This window comes from Sorex araneus, chromosome 4 (genome assembly GCF_027595985.1).
Source record: "Sorex araneus isolate mSorAra2 chromosome 4, mSorAra2.pri, whole genome shotgun sequence".
NCBI classification, from domain to species: domain Eukaryota; kingdom Metazoa; phylum Chordata; class Mammalia; order Eulipotyphla; family Soricidae; genus Sorex; species Sorex araneus.
In genome coordinates, this window is record NC_073305.1 from 40,651,797 (window position 1) to 40,670,813 (window position 19,017).

At 46.7% G+C, this 19,017-nt stretch overlaps 2 non-coding genes across 2 annotated transcripts; both read left to right on the forward strand.

Annotated features, from left to right (window-relative positions):
* Positions 1–4,667: 4,667 nt before the first annotated feature.
* On the forward strand, positions 4,668–4,802 carry LOC129404626 (U8 small nucleolar RNA). Its single transcript, XR_008630007.1, has one exon. It is a non-coding gene; the product is annotated as a U8 small nucleolar RNA (small nucleolar RNA).
* Positions 4,803–12,903: 8,101 nt separating this feature from the next.
* LOC129404688 (small nucleolar RNA SNORA52) lies at positions 12,904–13,032 on the forward strand. The gene has a single exon (XR_008630057.1). It is a non-coding gene; the product is annotated as a small nucleolar RNA SNORA52 (small nucleolar RNA).
* The last annotated feature ends 5,985 nt before the right edge of the window (positions 13,033–19,017 follow it).

A 19,017-nucleotide genomic window follows, 5' to 3' on the forward strand; every position in this document is an offset into this window, starting at 1 on the left:
TCTGGATCTTGGCCGTTGATGGGATAACACGGCACTGGGGGCAGTTTGTGGGTGTGGCTGCTAAGCTACTGTAAAATGGGGGATCTGGGTGGAGGAGGCCCAGTCCCGATCTGAGCAGGCTTGGAGATCTCAGCCCTGGGTCCCAAACACCTGGGTTCCTCTGCCTGTTCCTTCATACGTGAGGCTCTTCTGAACATGTGGAGAGTGGCCTTGAGCATGGCTGTGGCTGGGTTCCAGAGGTCTTTGGCTGCCGGGGCTTTGATTGGGGCGGGGAAGGAAACCCGCCTGGCTCCAAGGGTTCCCAGTGAAGACACCCAGACGCCAGGGCAAGAGACCCTGTGTTGCTCTGCATAGAATTAAAGATGTTAATTGAGTTTCTGGTCTAAGGAGAGGAGAAACACACCGTAAGTGCTGTTTTGCCCTTGTGGGAAAACTTGAAAAACGTGTTGATTGTGCTTCCTGTGCAGAGGCTGGTTGGGGAGGCTGGTGAGAGAACAGACAGAGGGCTGCTCCAGGAGACTAAAGAGAGAGAGTGGCTGCCGGATCGGAGAGAGTGCGGCACAGAAAGTGGCTGTGCGGACTGAAGAAGGAGTTGTGAATCGAGTTAGAGAGAGAGTTGGAGAGAGCTAGGAGAGAGTTGGAGAGAGTTGGAGAGAGTTGGGGGTGAGATGGAGAAAGAGTTGTGAGAGTTGTGGAGAGAGTTTGGGAGAGACGAGAGTTGGAATAAACAGCAACTGATTATCAACCAGCTTAGACTTCATTCCTCTTTTGTCCACCCAAGGCAGCAGTTGATTCGGGTGGCGAAGCAGTCCGAGAGCACCGAACGTGGGTGGCGAGAGGCGCCCGGAGAGCTCGGGAACATCCTTTAATGTGTAATCCCTCACAGCTCAGCCCAAGCGCAAAGGTGTTTACACAGCTCCCGCGTTAAGGAGTTTACACAATTGTCTGAGGATTTGCTGAGCTGTTAGGTGCTAGCCGAGCCTTGTGTGTTATTGTTCTCACTCATTGAGCTTAGTGGTCTTCTATGCAACTTTCCCATCTAACTTTGGGGATGTCACACAGCCATGCATGTGGCCCTGCACTCCAGCGGCTGTGGCACTAAGATGATTCAGCAGCATTGTGTCTTGGGCCTACCAGGTTTGGCTCAGCTGTGGCAGATCAGTTGTGGGATTTTGCCCTTTGGATGCAAGAGGAAGCAGATGTGGGTGGGTGGAACCCTGGGCCCTCCAATAGGGTGGGGACTCGGCCTGTCCCATCCTGAAAAAGCTCCAGTGACCTGAGTTCAGTGACTGAACCTACCAGGTTCAGCTCAGCTGCAGCTTCTCTTCCGTAAGATAGTTTTTATTGAAATTGATTTAGAAAGATGTGAAGAAAGAGTAAGAGAGAATACAGGCTTCCCCAGAGTGGAAACATGCAAGCAAAGAAACAGAAAGAAACAAGCAAGGGAGATGCATGTTCAAGGATGAACACTGGCTTGAAGAGCAAGTCTATACATGGCTCCATTTGTTGTTATTTTCTTTGTGTGTGTGTGTGTGTGTGTGTGTGTGTATGTGGTTCTGTTTTGGGGCCACACTTGACAATGTTCAGGAACTAAACCCCTGGGTTTCAGTTCCAGTCTTTTTTTTTTTTTTCTTTTTGGGTCACACCCAGCGATGCTCAGGGGTTACTCCTGGCTTTGCACTCAGGAATTACTTCTGGCAGTGCTTGGGGGACCATATGGGATGCCGGGGATCGAACCCGGGTCAGCCGCGTGCAAGGCAAATGCCCTACCCGCTGTGCTATCGCTCCGGCCCCTCAGTTCCAGTCTTTTGAGCTATCAACCAAGCTCCAAAACTAAGTTTTAAAACAAACAAAAGTTGCCTATGGTATTAAATGTCAGGATAGTCACCACCATGATTAGTCTCTTTTCTGTATGTCAGACTCAGAGAAGCTAAGGGAGAAAATGCAGGGGCCCGGTGAATGTTTGACGGATTAAGATGAGAAGCAGCCCCACCTAGTGGATAAAAATGTGGAAATGCATCATGTCCTGACCTAAAAGCCTATTTGCCTCTCCTGGGAGCCCGCTAGAGTGTCTGCAGTGCTGGGAGTGAGGTGCAGATTCTGGGCTCAGAAATGGGATATTCTGTGTCTAAGAAGAGAACAAACTAAGACTTTATGTTCTGATGCAGGAAGCGGGGCTCAGCAAGGCCTGGCGGAGAAAGGTCTTCTCTGGTAGGAGAGGTAGGAAGCTTCCCAAGGCTCCCCACAGAGGGTTCCCTAATCCCAGGAAGTCAAAGTTGTGTGTAGACATTGCCTTTACTCAAGTGGCAGGTGCCAGTCTAGTAAGGGAGGTGGGAATTCTACTTCTACAGGTGAGGGGACTGAGGCACAGGTAACTTGATTTTAAGTGCCTTTAAGAACTGAAGTTTGAGCTCAGGCCTGTTTGGCTCCAAACCCAATTCCGAACCAGAGTTCTTCATGTGGGGTTTTTACTCCCTCTTTCTTGCTCGTCCCTTGACAATCTGATGAAGCCTGTGGACCCTTCTTAGAACAATGTTTTCTTTATATTTGGGCTTTGGTGTATACCTGGAAGTACTCAAGGGCCACTCCTGTCTCATGGCAATGTTATTTATTTTTTCCCTTTTTAAACACTTTATAAAGTAGTTCACAATATTTGGTTACATTAAATATTCAAACACCAATCCCACCAGCATTACATCTTCCCACCACCATATTTCTATCCCGAACCCCAACCCAAATCCCAACCCTTGCCCCAAAGCACAACTGAAATAATATATTTTATATTGTTTGTTATGAAAAACCGCTGAAAATGCTACAAAAAAAAAGTTTCCTCAGAGGAAAGGGTGTGAAAACTGTTGTATCTCACCCCGGGGACCATTAAGCCCTTCTATAAGAGATCACTAACATGTTGTTAAAGGTTGAGGCTTGTGTGCATATATATATATATGTTTATGTGTGTGTATGTGTAAAAATATTTCCCTCTAAGGGGCCTAAGTGGTAGTACAGTGGGTAGGGCATTTATTTGCCTTGCACACAGCTGACCGTCTTTCGATCCCTGGCATCCCATATGGTCCCCTGAGCACCGCCAGGAGTAATTCCTGAGTGCAGAGCCAGGAATAGCCCCTGAGCATCGCTGAGTGTGACCGAAATGCAAAAAAAGAAAAAAATAATTTCCCTCTAAGATTGGTTGCCTTCTACTTTAAACCCCATCAGATGTGGTGCAGTACTCTTGGTGTGGGGTGGTGTGAGATGTGAGTTGTTGCGCAGTCCAGAAATACATTCATTTCTGGGTGAGCCTCGGCCAGAGAATGTGAAGAGTGGCCATGAGCATGGCTGTGGTTGAGTTCTGGAGGTTTTCAGCTACCAGGGCTGGGTCCCTTGGGGCTGGGTGGGGTCTCACCCGCCTGTCTCCGGGTGGCCCCAAATGAGACAGTCATGGCAATGTTTAATGGACCATTCACAACTGGGGACTGAAACCAGACTTCCGCATGCAAGGGATGGTCTCTAGTCCCTTGAGCTATCTTCTGGGCTTAGAATAATATTTTTGTTTTCTGTTTTTGCTGCACCCTGGCTGTGCCCAGGACTTTCTCCTGACTCAGTGCTCAGGGATCACTCCTGGAAGGATCTGGGGGAGTCTATGGGGTGCTGGGGATCAGATCCAGTTTCATGCAATGCAAGTGCCTTATCTGCTGTAAAAATCTTCCCTGCCTTAGGATATTGTTTAACAATGCATTTTAAAGAAATTGTATGATTATAAATCTTTTAAAACTTTTTAAGAAATTCCAGTCTTATTAAAATAGAGATTTTAAGATGTTTTCTACTGTGGCATGGTATGTGCTATGTATGTGGTTTTTAACTGATGCTTTAAATAGAAGATGTAGTGGTGAGTCTAAAAGTCGCCAGAGTTGCAGCCAATGATGAGCGTAAATATTCTGAGATGTCTGCTACAACAGCGGTGTGCAATGAGACTGTGGAGGATTTTATTGGTGACTGTCCTGGGTGATTGAAAATAAGTACTGGTTTCCATCAGAGGGTAGTGTAACTCAAGTCACTTCCTGCCTTGTATACACTTCCTGCCTCCTAGGCCTGTGTACTTTGGAGATCAGCGTGCTTCACGTTAATCTTCTCTCTGTGTCCATTGCCTCTGCCTCAAGTGTCCTTCTCCTGAAATTTTCTAGGACTTCTTGGGAAACCAAGCTGTGAATGGGTAAGTCCCAAAGATTTTTTTTTTTTTTTTTTTTTGCTTTTTGGGTCACTCCTGGCTCATGCACTCAGAAATTACTCCTGGCAGTGCTCAGGGGACCATATGGGATGCTGGGAATTGAACGCGGGTCAGCCATGTGCAAGGCAAATGCCCTACCCACTGTGCTACCGCTCCAGCCCTAAGTCCCAAAGATTGTTGGGTATTCGTTAAACAAGAAAGATTCCAGGGTCCAGGAGACACTGGAGACCTCTGATACATTAGTGGGGCTGTTGGATCCAGTGATTCTCAGAGAATAAGATGCTGCCTTCTCTCCCACAGGGGCTTCCATCCTCCAGGATTTAGGCATAGCCTAAACTTTTGGTATGCCCCAAATATTCCCCCCAAGCCTCAAGCAAGTAGTGGTAATATTTCCAGGGTTAGTAAGATTAGCCTTCAGATGAGTGAGTTAAGAAGTGTGTTATGATTGTCAGGTAGGATAATCCCTACCTGTTTCTCTTTTCAGAGGGCAGATAGAACATGATGATTGGAGCTTGCATGATTTGTGATTAACATCTCTGTGTGATTAGGGCTCAAAACACCCTAATTGCTCTTTTCTGATTTGCTCGAGCAGGCACCAGTAACATCTCCTTTGTGAGACTTGTCCTGAAAAAAAAAAAAGTGTTTTGGAAATAGATGGGTTGGCTGGGCAGTCTAAGGAAGTGTCCTGTGTGAGGGGGGGTTGGGCAGCTCATGCAACTCAAAGTGGGCAGCGACAGGTAGCGGATGGGCACAAGGGCTCCGTGGGCAGACAAGCTGGTTTAAGACCTGATTCCATAGCTTCCGAAGAAGGGGCAGGTCTGCCAGTTTTTTAATATCTCAGTTTTGTTTTCTCCTTTTAGAATGGACTGACCCTATCACTTTGGAAGTTTGGTGCAAAGATTCAAGGAATTTCAGTGCTGGATGATGATGATGATCTGTTGGTCATTGGAGAGAGGGACAGGCAGAAGGAGGAAGGATTCCTAGGTTTTGGGGAAAATTGGAGCTCTAGAGGGTTTTTTTTTTTTGCAGGGGGGTGGGCACACCTGGCTATATGCAGGGCTTACTCCTGGCTCTGTGCTCAGGGATCACTTCTGGTGAGCTCCAAAGACTATATGCGGTGCCAAGTTCAAACCTGGGTCAGCCACATGCATGGCAAGTTCCCTATCTATTGCACTATCTCTTTGGCTCCATGGAGCTCTAATAGGGACTGGATCTAGTGGGATGAACTAGGGAGGGCCACTAGCTCCATGACTGAAGGCATAAGACAAAATGTATATATCATAGTTCTGTTTTTGTTTTATTTTGCATTGGTGAATATCCAATCCGATTATTAGATATTACTCTATTGTTCCATTACAAAGTGAGAGTGGGTATTTACGTTGGAAAAAGTGGTGAGCTTATTTAGAGAAATGATACAGTAATCAGTAGCATTGGTATGATGAGGATGTGGTCGCATGGTGGGACTACCTGGTTTGGATGAAAGGATCATTGCATGAGGGCACCAGAATCATCTTTATGAAATTTCAGAGGGTCTTATTTTAGCTCCACAACCCTGGATGGGACCCAGAGCAGATGACAGATTAATGATATTTGGGAAAAGTCCAGAAAATACTGTCCACACCCTTTCATTTCTGCGTAACTCAAGGGCAAAGTGCTAAACTGCAGGCCACCCCTTAGAAGAAGGTTATGAAATCAGCTCATAGATCATGTCCAGCATTAAAAAAATAACGTTCAGAACAGAATTGGAAAAAAAACAGAGTGTTCTGTTGGTAGTAGAGAGAATGCTTGCGTTTTGAAATTTGGGCAGTGGACTTCCAGGTACAACGCACTTCCTGCTGTGAATTACAGGCAGCCGAATCCACTTAGCTGGAAATAGGTGTGGCTCCTAGCATAAGTTCTGCCCACTCTCTCTTTGGTCTGATGAGGTGGGAGGCCCCCTTACACTAAGAGGCATGGAAGTAGATGTATTCGGCAGATGGCATGGCTAGGACGTTTCAGGACTCTTAAGTTCTGAAATAGCCAACAAGTTCTCAAGCTTGCTTATAGGCCCAGAATTATTCACTTTCGAGGACTGAGCTCTCTAGAAGGGAGAACTAGGATCAGGCCAGGCAGACCTGACTAAACACTTCAGTCTCTCCTCCCTGACTTCATTCCATGTTTGCAGATTTTTTCACCACACCCAATGCCTCTGCTTCCAAACATCCATCACTTTTCCAGTTACAGCATTTTCTTATCTCTCTCCATTTCCTCATGTTGTGGTGTTCTTCCCGCTGTGATAAGTGGTATCTGGGTGGAGTACACTTGTCCCTGAGCAGCCTCTCTGCTGTCTAGGTGGTCCTGGGGTTTCCAATGAGAGGCCAACACCTTGCCAGTCACATTGGTCTGTGCATCCACCTTCAGCTGTGAAATAGTGCAGCAGTGAATTCCCAGGATGTAAAACTAAGATGTGATTCAAGGAAGATGGTTACTCTGTCACTCACCCTAAAGTATCACAGAAATCATAACAGAGGCTTAATTTCTATGGACACAGTAACTGAGGCCAATAAGATTCCAAGTGATGCCAGCATAGGGTCAGAGAAGGCTGGACGCCTGTCTAGAGAGAAGCTCCAGCGGGCACAAAGGCTGGGATAAGAACACTAGGTGGAACATCAAAAGCCTAAAGCTCTTCCACTTGACAATGCCGTAGCAAGAGACTCTAACCTACATTAAACAAACAAACAAACAAACAAACAACAAACAAACAAACAAGCAAACCCTACCCTAAGTAGGGATATTGGGAGCAAGCCTATAAAACCAAGTTTGCAAAGGCAAGCAGGGACTTCCCCATTCTGAGAGTCACCTGTATCTCAACCTGGGGTGTGTAATTTCCTTTCTTTCACTTTTTGGGGTACTCTTGGCTCTCTCTGCTCTGGAGAAGCTTGTGTTATTTATCAAACACATGATTCTCTTTCCCTCCTCACAATCTCTAAATAAAACTATTTACTTCACCATTTGTCTCCTTCTGACATTGTTTCCTGTTAGGAAAAGTGACTGACCCATAAAGTTACTGACCTGTGCAGGAGCAGGAGTTAGGACTGATTTTCGTTTTCCTGCAAAGTGCAATTCCTCACTCTAGCCCAAGTTCCACGGCTCCCTGAGAAGCCATGGGGCAGGGATTCATTCCCATGCCGTGCAAATCAAGTGACTCTCACATACCATCTAAGGATTGCTGAATGGAGCTGGTGAGACTCAAGCATCCAAACCTCACAGGTGGTCATGGTTGGCTTTCTTAGTACTGACCCTCCCAGGCAAAGTAACGCTCAGTAATAGGTCTCTCCACACCAACAGGTCTGCTAGGTAGTTGAGTCCCTCATCTGCTTATGTCTGTGTGAGGCTAGTGTGAGGGATGGAGCTTCCTGTGGCCTGGCTCACTTTGGACTCTGTCACTGTCACTGTTACTGTCATCCCATTGCTCATCGATTTGCTCTAGGGGGCACCAGTAATATCTCATTGTGAGACTTACTGTTACTGTTTTTGGCATATCGAATACACCACGGTTAGCTTGCCAGGCTCTGCCGTGCAGGCGAGATACTCTCGATAGCTTGCCAGGCTCTCCAAGAGGGGTGGAGGAATTGAACACAGGTCGGCTGCGTGCAAGGCGAACGCTCTACCACTGTGCTATTGCTCCAGCCCACCTTGGACTCATCAGGGGTGATTGAATTTGTATGGCCCCTTTTGTTCTTAATCTTTCTTTTCTCTAATATTTTTCTTTTCTCTAATATTTTTTCTCTAACATTTGATCACAGAGGATACTGGTCAGAGGGACACAGTGGAGCCCTAAGAGACAGGGGTGCCCAGCAGAGGCTCAGGGAGGCCCACAAGGGCCCATTGAGGCCAGGAGGTGAGATAAGTCTTGCTATATTGATTTTACTGACCTGGTGGGCTTGGGGACCTGGTGAGCTAGGTGGGGAGTGGGCCGCTGTGGGAGGGGAGCATGGGGTACAAAGAGCACAGAGCATGATCTGATTGTTCTCGTAAAAAACTTTCCTATACAAAACTGGATCAATCAAGCTGGAGATTTTTCACTGGGGATGAAGTTGAGTCACTTCAAAATCTGGCTGTCTGAGTAAATGAAATTCTGTATGGGTAAACATGGATTAACATTTCAAAATGCCTCACTCCTCTAAGACCACTGCCCCACCCACCTACCACTTTCTCTCAAAACTGTTGTAATAGAGCTGGACCTAGATCACTTCACATATGTCTGTGAAATGAGTGTACCACTATATATATATATTTTTTTTAATTATTTAAATTTATTTATTTTTTAATTAGTGAGTCACAGTGAGGGTACAGTTACAGATTCACACATTTTCGTGCTTGTTTTTCCTTCATGCAATGTTTCAGAGCCCATCCCTCCACCAGTGTCTATTCTCCACCACCAATGAACCCAGTATCTCTCCCACCCCCGCAATCCCATCTCCCCCACCCCACCCCACCTCTGTGGCGGGGCATTCCACTTTGATATCTCTCTCTCCTTTTGGGTGTTGTGGTTTGCAATAAGGGTATTGAGTGGTCATCCTGTTCAGTCTCTAGTCTACTTTCAGCATGCATCTCCCTTCCTGCGCAGGATCTCCAATCATATATTACTTGGTGTTCCCTTCTCTATCTCGGTACCACTATATTTTAACACATCGATTATGTGCTAAATAAAATTATGTGTTAATAAGATTTCTGTACTTTAGAATAATTTTCTTCTTATTTTAGAACCCAGTTTTCTTGGGAGAATCACAGATATATTGCGTTTGCATTGTACATGCATTTGCAAGAATGAGAACTAGTATGAGAGCTTATGTATCTTTTTTACCCAGATTTCCCAAATTATAGTTTCGTCTCACAACCAGGTAAACACTCTCTATGTAGTTGCCCAAAGCAATTCAGATTTCACTCACTACTTGCATCTATGGGTAGACTTCACTCATGTGTATGTGTGTGTTCGAGTAAATTTAGATCTCTGTATTAATTGATGCAGAGAAAATACATCAACACAAGGACCCCTTCAATTGTATATTTTCCCCTTTCTGGGAACCCCAGATTGTGGGGCTGTCAGAATCACCTCCCCAGCATGCATGCACACAAACGACAGGAAATTAAGCATAAGACCTTCCTTCCCCTGTTTGTCCCAGAAACTTCCTACGATACTCTGGGCCCTTCTTGTTAGAGTTCTAGAATAGCAGGACTGTCCAGATCTCCTCAGTTCAGAGGGTTGAACCCATGACCTGTGCTTACTGAGCAAGGGCTATAATCCATCTTCTTGGCTGTGCTTTTTTTTTTCTTTTTTGGGTCACACCCAGCGATACTCAGGGGTTACTCCTGGCTCTGCACTCAGGGATTACTCCTGGCGGTGCTTGGAGGACCATATGGGATGCCAGGGATTGAACCCGGATCAGCTGCACACAAGGTAAATGCTCTACCCGCTGTGCTATCACTCTAGCTCTGGCTGTGCTTTTATGGCCAGATACTTTCCTCCCTCTTTTCCCTAAATTCTGGCTTCCATTTATCTGTTTTTCATCCACCTCTATAATTTTGTCATTTAATGGAACCCTTTTGAGGTTTACAGACTTTTAACAGTATGCAAGTGCATGAGATTACTTTGTTCCCATAAGTAGGTAATTTTTTTTCTTTTGGGGTCACATCTGGTGATGCACAGGGGTTACTCCTGGCTCTTCCCTGGTGGTGCTCCGGGGACCACATGGGATGCTGGGAATTGAGCCCCGGTCTGCCCCATTGCAAGGCAAAGGCCCTACCCGCTGTGCTATCACTCCAGCCCCCATAAGTAAGTAAATGTTTGAGATTACTTTGTTTTCATTCTGCATGATTCTCTTATGATCTATGCAAATACCTATGTGGTGTAGATAATAGCTTTTTCTCTTTTATTCCTGGACATGTTCCATGTGAGACAGGTACCCAGTTTAAGTATCTGCCTACTGAAAGACATTTGAGTCATTTCCAATTCTAATCTATAATAATTTTTAAAATGCATTTGTTTTATGGTTTTTTTTTTTTTGCTTTTTGGGTCACACCTGGCTATGCACAGGGGTTACTCCTGGCTCTGCACTCAGGAATTACCCCTGGCCGTGCTCAGGGGACCATATGGGATGCTGGGATTTGAACCCGGGTCGGCCGCGTGCAAGGCAAACGCCCTACCCGCTGTGCTATCTCTTCAGCCCCTGTTTTATGTTTTTTAAACATTATTCTGAGAGGGGAGTCCAAGGTTTGGCTTGAGGGATCCATGAGCACAAAAAAAGTACCGTTCTAAGAAGAAGAAAGCACTCTCTCTCTCTTTTTTTTAAATTTATTTATTTTTAATTAGTGAACCACCGTGAGGGTACAGTTACAGATTTATACACTTTTTTTTTTTTTTAGCTTTTTGGGTCACACCTGGCGATGCACAGGGGTTACTTCTGGCTCTGCACTCAGGAATCACTCCTGGCGGTGCTCAGGGGACCATATGGGATGCTGGGAATCGAACTCGGGTCGGCCGCGTGCAAGGCAAACACCCTACCCGCTGTGCTATCGCTCCAGCCCCAAGATTTATACACTTTTGTGCTTATGCTTCCCTCATACAAAGTTCGGAAACCCATCCCTTCACCAGTGCCCATTCTCCATCACTAGTAAACCCAGCATCCCTCCCACCCTCCCCAATCCCATCTCCCCCCACCCCACCCTGCCACTGTGGCAGGGCATTCCCTCTGTTCTCTCTCTCTAATTAGCTGTTGAGGTTTGCAATAAAGGTGTTGAGTGGCCACTGGAAAGCACTCTCTCTTATCCCTCTATCCGGACTGAGGGGGGTGGGGATGGAACATGGGAGTGGTGGGGGTCACCTGGAACTTCTGCTACGTCTTCTGTGCTCTTGCTAATGAGTCACATGTGGGAGTTTGAAGAGACAAAGTAGAGTACCAAGGCTGTGCCCCTCACCAGACTCACCTCATTGGGACAGGATTCAGTTGATAAGGGGTGGACTGAGCTGGGAGGGGACCGGAGAGTTCCAGTAAACAGAGACCCAGAACAGGAAGAAATGTGACAGCATCAGCCCCTGGGAGTTGCAGCAGAGGCTGGAGGTCAGCTCATTAAAGCCAGCTGCGCTATACCTGACCTCATCTATTGAGAATATTCTCGGAGTCAGAGTCAGGATTTCCATGGTGGATGAGCACTCAACTTTTCCTGCCCTAGAAATAGTGAAATAGCTCCCTGTCGGGGGACTGAAAGTGCAGCGAACACTGCCCCCCAACTCCCCATGTTGCTGTGTCATCGGGCCGAGTGTGCTGGGCTGGAAATAGTCACGTGGAGCTATCAGGAGAAATACGTTACAGCAAAGTTTGGGGTACACAAAAACTCAAAAGATAGACCAGAGGTATCCAGATGCCATTGTCAACCATTAAGAAATGAGCTGGGGGCTGGAGCGATAGCACAGCAGGTAGGGTGTTTGCCTTGCACGCGGCCGACCCGGGTTCTAATCCCAGCATCCCATATGGTCCCCTGAGCACCGCCAGGGGTAATTCCTGAGTGCAGAGCCAGGAGTAACCCCTGTGCATCGCCGGGTGTGACTCAAAAACCAAAAAAAAAAAAAAAAAAAGAAATGAGCTGGTGTGGTCACTGAGTGGCTAGGGCTGCCTCCTACAAGAAAAGCAACAAGAAGATGGATCATGCTGGTACTGGACTGATAGCACATTGGGTATCACAGAGTGATAGCACAGTAATAGCACGATCCCCAGTTTCAATCCCGAGCACCCCAGAAGGTCTCCCGAGCACTGCCAGGAGTGCTCTGAGTCAAGAGCCAGGAGAGACCCCTGAGTCGCTGAGTATTGTTGGGTATAGTCCAAGCCCCTCCCCCACCAAAAAAAAAAAAAGAAAAAGAAAAGATGTGTTGTACTTCGCAAGGGGTGAGAAGCCTCAGATGCTGTTCAACCTGAGTGTGGCCAGCCCCTAAACTTGTGTCTATAGGAAGTACGTGGAGAAGGGAGTTAAGCCACACCCCAACGATATAATCAGACAAGCTCAGACTGGTAGTAATTTGACATAGACGGTGAATAACCGGCTTCTTCAATAGGCAAGTTGCAAAGGAAAACAAAAGAACAGTGACAGAGAGAGACTGAGAGAGAACCTATGATTTAAGAAGGCTGAATGAAGGTGGATGTCGGTCTTGACTGGGATCCTGATGGAACCAAGGGATACAGGGAAAAAGGAAAAATTTGGGCGAATGGTGATTGGGCCTTTCCTCCCTCCTCCCTCCCTCCCTCCCTCCCTCCCTCCCTCCCTCCCTCCCTCCCTCCCTCCTTCCTTCCTTCCTTCCTTCCTTCCTTCCTTCCTTCCTTCCTTCCTTCCTTCCTTCCTTCCTTCCTTCCTTCCTTCTTTTTTTTTAGTGAATCAAGATAGTTTTAGCACTGTAGCACTGTCATCCTGTTGCTCATCGATTTGCTTGAGTGGGCACCAGTAACGTCTCCATTGTAAGACTTCTTGTTTCTGTTTTTGGCATATTGAGTATGCCACGGGAGCTTGCCAGGCTCTGCCATGCGGGTGGGATACTATCGGTAGCTTGTTGGGCTCTCTGAGAGGGATGGAGGAATCAAACCCGGGTCAGCTGCATGCAAGGCAAACGCCCTACCTGCTGTGCTATCACTCCAGCCAAGATAGTTTTAATTAGGTCCATCCTAATCCCTGCTGGCTAGCCAGTGGCCTGAGGGTTCGCTTGTAGACCAGAGCACCCTGGACACCCACCCAGGAAGACCGGGCTGCTGTGCCCTGGCCTGGGGGTGAGTTTCTGGACATCGGGGAACAGGGCCTCTGGGGTCCAGTGGGAGCTGGCGCCATCCATGTGCCCCAGGAATGCTGGGGGCCTACTCTGGACTTGGTGGATTCGAGGAGCCAGTCTCCAGGGTAGAAAGTTGGGGAGGTGGCAGAGGGGGAGTGGGGGGGGTAGGGCACTGCCCTGTGGAGGAAGTGGCTCAGCTCCACTCCTCTCCCCAGAAAATAATAAAAAAAAAAGATAGTTTTAATTGAATAATTTTTTTTAGAAAGACATGAGGGGAGAGAAAGAGAGAAGTGTGTGTTTACGAGTGAACACAGGCTTCTCCATAATAGAAAAACCAGACCAAACAAGCAAAGAATCACAGAGATAAGAAAGCAAGATACAAGTTCAAGGGAGATTAAGGGCTTGAAGAGCAAGTCAGTAAATCTTGTTTTAATACAAATCGGCCCTAAATTAGCAGGACCTTTCTGGAAAACAAATGGATATCTGCTGAGGATTTTGATAAGAAATACAAAGACCCAGTTTTCCAATAAAAAGCCCACAGAAGGGGCTGGAGCGATAGCACAGCGGGTAGGGTGTTTGCTTTGAATGCAGCCGACCTGGGTTCGATTCCCAGCATCCCATCTGGTCCCCCGAGCACTGCCAGGAGTAATTCCTGAGTGCATGAACCAGGAGTAACCCCTGTACTTTGCTGGGTGTGACCCAAAAAGCAATAAATAAATAAATAAGTAAAATAAAGTGACTTAAACCAAAAAAGAAAGCCCACAGAAATTTTACTTAGTCCTATGCTAAGTTCTTCCCTGGCTAGGAGTTTCTTTCTCTTCTACTTTACAATAAATTCTTCTGTTTATAACTATCTGAGCATATTTATTGTTCAATAGTTTCATTCTTTGAAAATTCTTAAGGAGCTGGGAGCCAGGAGTGAACATAGACCTGCAGTCAATCACTGGCCCTGCATCAATGTAATATCTGATCCTCACTCCAGGTAGTGATAGAAGATGCTGGAGGGTCGGAGAACACTCGGAAACATTGGCCACTGGTGCTAACTGTTGAGCTGATAACTACTGAACTATTATCACATGGGCTCTTCTACTATTGTGACATTTCTGTTTTTCAGCGCTGGGGACAGAAACCGTGCTCTGACACATGCCAGGCATGTGCTCTCCCACTGAGCCACGTCTCTGGCATTTAGGACTGTTATTTGCAAATTGCCACAAGAAACAATTTAAGAATACATTTTGCTGAGTCAGAAAGAGAGAGACAGACATAGAAAGATTGCACTCATCTATGGTATATAGAATAACAGAGTGGGAGACTAACACCCAAGAACTGTAGAAATAAGTACCAGGAGGTTGACCCCATGGCTTCGAGGCTGGCCTCACGTTCCGGGGAAAGGTCAACTCAGAGAAGCGATCACCAACTACATTGCAGTCGAAGGCCATGTGGGGGAAGGGAGTTGCGGGCTGAATGAGGGCTAGAGACTGAGCACAGCGGCCACTCAACACCTTTATTGCAAACCACAACAGCTAATTAGAGAGAGAAAACAGAAGGGAATGCCTTGCCACAGTGGCAGGGTGGGGTGGGGGGGAGATGGGATTGGGGAGGGTGGGAGGGACACTGGGTTTACGGGTGGTGGAGAATGGGCACTGGTGAAGGGATGGGTTCCCAAACTTTGTATGAGGGAAGTATAAGCACAAAAGTGTATAAATCTGTAACTGTACCCTCACGGTGATTCTCTAATTAAAAATAAATAAATTAAAAAAAAAATACATTTTGGGTGGAAACATCTGGATTTGGAAAGGAGGTGCAGCCAGATGAGAAGGATGCCGGATGAATGTGGAGGGAAGGGTGCACAGGGAAAGGAAACTGAGTCTTAGGGGGCAGAAAGAGCCATTAAAGGCTCACAAATTCATTTCAGCCTCGGCTGAAGAGAGAAACAGGTGTTTTGGAAATGTTTGGAAAATGTAATGGCACCTTTCATTATAACAATAGATATGTTTAAAAATGATGGGGAGCCAGAGAGATAGGACAGCGGGTAGGGTGTTTGCCTTGCACACAACTGATCGAGTTCAATTCCCGGCATCCCATGTGGTCCCCTGAGAATTCCAGGAGTGATCTCTGAGCACAGAGCCAGGAGTAAGCCCTGAACACCACTGGGTGTGACTCAACCATCCCCCAATCTCCTCAATAAAGGATTAAAAATAAAATTTCATTGTGTTAGGAGGATGTCAGAATATAATTTTATTTGGGGGCTTGGAGGCTTCACACACAAGCCTGCTGAGCTGACCCCCTTGGCCCTGAGACACATGTTAATTGCATGCTAACGTGCGCCCCATTGCTGCATGCTGGCTGCTGGCTCCAGGGCTTCCGCTCGCTCAGAACCACTGTCCTGGCACCTCACACAGAAGGCACACAAGTGGGGTCCCCAGGCTCCTCCTGAAGCCTGCCTGGGCTGCTCCACTGTCCTTGTTCAGGTTCTTCTGCAGCAACACAATTATCTCCTTCCTCTGCCCTCAGCAGCACCCCTCACCCACTGGAGAGTGTGCTGGTGGCGAACACTCCTTCTGCCCAAGAGCATTACAGAGCCCCCTCCTCTTCTCGGCCACTCTCTGGGCAGCGGAGCAAATTAAGTCGGGAAAATGCTGGGCAGGAGGTTGGTGGGAGTGGCTCCTGGGCAAGGTGCTGGGGAGTGTCTGATGTGTTTCGGAAGGCAGAGGAGACGGGATGACAACAGTGGAAGGAAGGAAAGGGTTACCTGGCGGGGCCACCCTTCCTGCAGCTCTGACTTCCCTGACAGAATCTGTCCATTCCAGGAAAGAGCTTAGTTCTTTGCTGGGGAGGTGCTTCCAAGAATTCCAGGGAAACTGGGTTCCCCATACACCCTCACAATCTGTCCGGCACACCAGGCAGGACTTTGATGTGGCAAACTGGAAGAACCCGCTCAATCGGAAGCAGATGGGCTGGGCTATTTCAAAAGAGGATGAACAACAAAAATTAGTAATGGAATAAATCTTTTTTTTTTTCTTTTGAGGTCACACCCAGCGATGCACAGGGGTTACTTCTGGCTCATGCACTCAGGAATCACTTCTGGCGGTGCTCAGGGGACCATATGGAATGCTGGGATTCGAACCTAGGTCGGCCATGTGCAAAGCAAATGCCCTACCCGCTGTGCTATTGCTCCAGCACCAGTAATGGAATAAATCTTAATTCCCATGGGTCCATGCTGACATAAATCAATAAGGACATGAACAAAGAGAATGGCCAAGTCTTTATTTTCTTTCCTCTTTCTCTCTTCTTTGGTTTTGGGCCATACCTGGTAGTGCTCAGGGGACAATGTGTTACCAAGAATTAAATCTGGGGTTCACTACCATAGGCAAAGCATGCACTCCTGCCCCTGAGCAATCTCCCCAGTCCTAACCACACACCTGCTCCCCCTGCCCTAGTTTATTTTTTGGACCACACCCAGTGGCGCTCAGGTCATACTCCTGTCTCTGTGCTCAGGAATCACTGCTGTTGAGATCAGGGAACCACAAGTGTTGTCAGCTGTGTGCAAGGCAAGCACTTTATCTGTTGTACTATCTCTCCAGCCCCTCAGCCCAAACTCTTCCTTACAGCTAAGTTACAATTAATAAATTCAGATAGAATGATGGATGTAGAAAATTACTTTTGGCAAACATTGTAACAATAATTATCAGAAATATCAGAAATATGCAATGCATATATATATATATAGAAAGAATGAGAGAGGGATGGAGGAAGAGAGATAGAGAAAGAAAAAGAGAGAGAGAGAGAAAGAGAGAGAGAGAGAGAGAGAGAATAGTGCCTGCCATAGAGGGGGTGGTTGTGGGAGGGAAACTCAGGACATTGGTGGTGGGAAATGTACTCTGGTAAAGGGAAGAGTGATGTAATGTTGAATGACTGAAAACCAATAATAAACAACTTTGTAACTGTGTATCTCATGGTGATTAAATAAGAATAAAAGAAAATAGGGCTGGAGAGATAGCACAGCGGGTAGGGCGTTTGCCTTGCACGCGGCCGACCCGGGTTCAAATCCCAGCATCCCATATGGTCCCCTGAGCACGGCCAGGGGTAGTTCCTGAGTGCAGAGCCAGGAGTGGCCCCTGTGCGTCGCCGGGTGTGACCCAAAAAGCAAAAAAAAAAAAAAAAAAAAAAAAGAATAAAAGAAAATAGAAGAGTTAATGATATTGTTGGATAGTAAAAAAATCATTGGCAATGGAACCTAAAAATAGTGCACAAAAGTATACCAAGAAACAGAATATTTGTAGAGTTTTCTTTTTTTTTAATTTTATTGAATCACTGTGAGATAGTTACAAGCTTTCATGTTTGGGTTACAATCACACGATGATCAAACACCCATCTCCCCACTAGTGCACATTCCCCACCACCAATATCCCTGGTATACCCCCCTTTCTCACCCTCCCCCTGCCTCCATGGCAGACTATTCCCCATACTCTCTCTACTTTTGGGCATTATGGCTTGCAACACAGACACTGAGAAGTCATCATGTTTAGTCCATTATCTACTTTCGGCATGCATCTCCCATCCCGACTGATTCCTCCAGCCATCATTTTCTTAATGATCCCTTCTCTATTCCATCTGCCTTCTCCCCTCCACTCATGAAGCAGGATTCCATCTATGGGGCAATCCTCATAACCCTTGCATATTTGTAGAGTTTTAAAGTCCCTCCCTAAAGGTTCTCCCTGGTAACAGGAATCAACAGTAATTGGAAAAACCTGGCAGACACCTCCATTTCAAGGGATTAAAATTAACAATGTCTGGGATGAGATTCTGGGAAGGACACCACATGTGCAGTGACCTACCCCAGACACATAATTCTACTTACCTATGCAGAAGCATCAGATGGAAAGTTAGATACACTTGACACTCTCTTTAACTCCATCAAGATCACAAAGGACAAGTGTGAAAAATTACAAAGACGAGCGTGAGCGTGGGAGGGGGTGATGGCGGGAGGGGGTGGTGATGTGTGTGTTGTGTTGTTCTCGGGCTCTTGGGGTGGGCAGTTCTCTCTCGCACATGCCGCTTGCACTTGGTGCTCTCGAGCCGCTCTGTGTGGACCGGATCGGGATGGCTCCTCCTTGTGCTCTGCTTCTGTGTGTGCCGCTGTGCTCTCTTCTGTCTGTCTCTCTATCTCTGTCTCTGTCTCTGTAATCTCTCCTCTGGTCTCTCCCGACCTCTCTCTGTCTCTGCTTCTGTGTCTTCTCTCTTGCTTCTGTATCATCTCTCCACTTTGCCTCTTCTCCTTGCTTCTGTCTTACCTCTGCCCTTCTGTCTTGACTCTGCCCGCTTCTGTGTCTTCTCTGTATCTTCTGCCTGCTTCTCCTACAGTCTTAGTTTATATAGCAATCACATAGGGCAGTAACACAACGGTGGATTGAACATTAACAAATCAACAGAGGGGTAAGACCACTCCTCCAAGAGATTAACAAAAATCTCATCTAAGAAGATTACTCCAGATTACTAGGAGATCCGTTCAAGGGTGGGGTCCAACAAGGGTGTGTCAGGTTGTGTCCCTTTTTTCCTTTTCAGCTAGTAATTCACTTAAATAGTTATAGTAAATTTACTTCTAATACTTCTAGCAATGTCATTCTGTATGAGCACAGTAAGGGATATATCAGACTTAAAGTTTGGTTCTTCCTGAGGACATTCACTATGTATTCCAGACCACAGTCCTCAGGCCAGGTTAGTCTTCCTAACCCCAGTGGGGTCCTGGTCTCATTGTTACTTTTGGACCATGACAGCATTTGTCTATGACCATGTTCTCAACTTATAGTTGAGTATTGTGGCGCTTTGGCCTCGCCCATTTCGATGCCAGGGTAGCTCACAGCTTGCCCTGGGTCCATTCTGTTCCTCATCGGGACCCTGCTTTTGGGGTGCTAGAAACTAAGGGCAACTGAGTAGAGAAAGCAGATGCCCAGGAGTAAATATTATTGGAGTCAATCAGCTCCCAAGTTACAAAGCATAATAT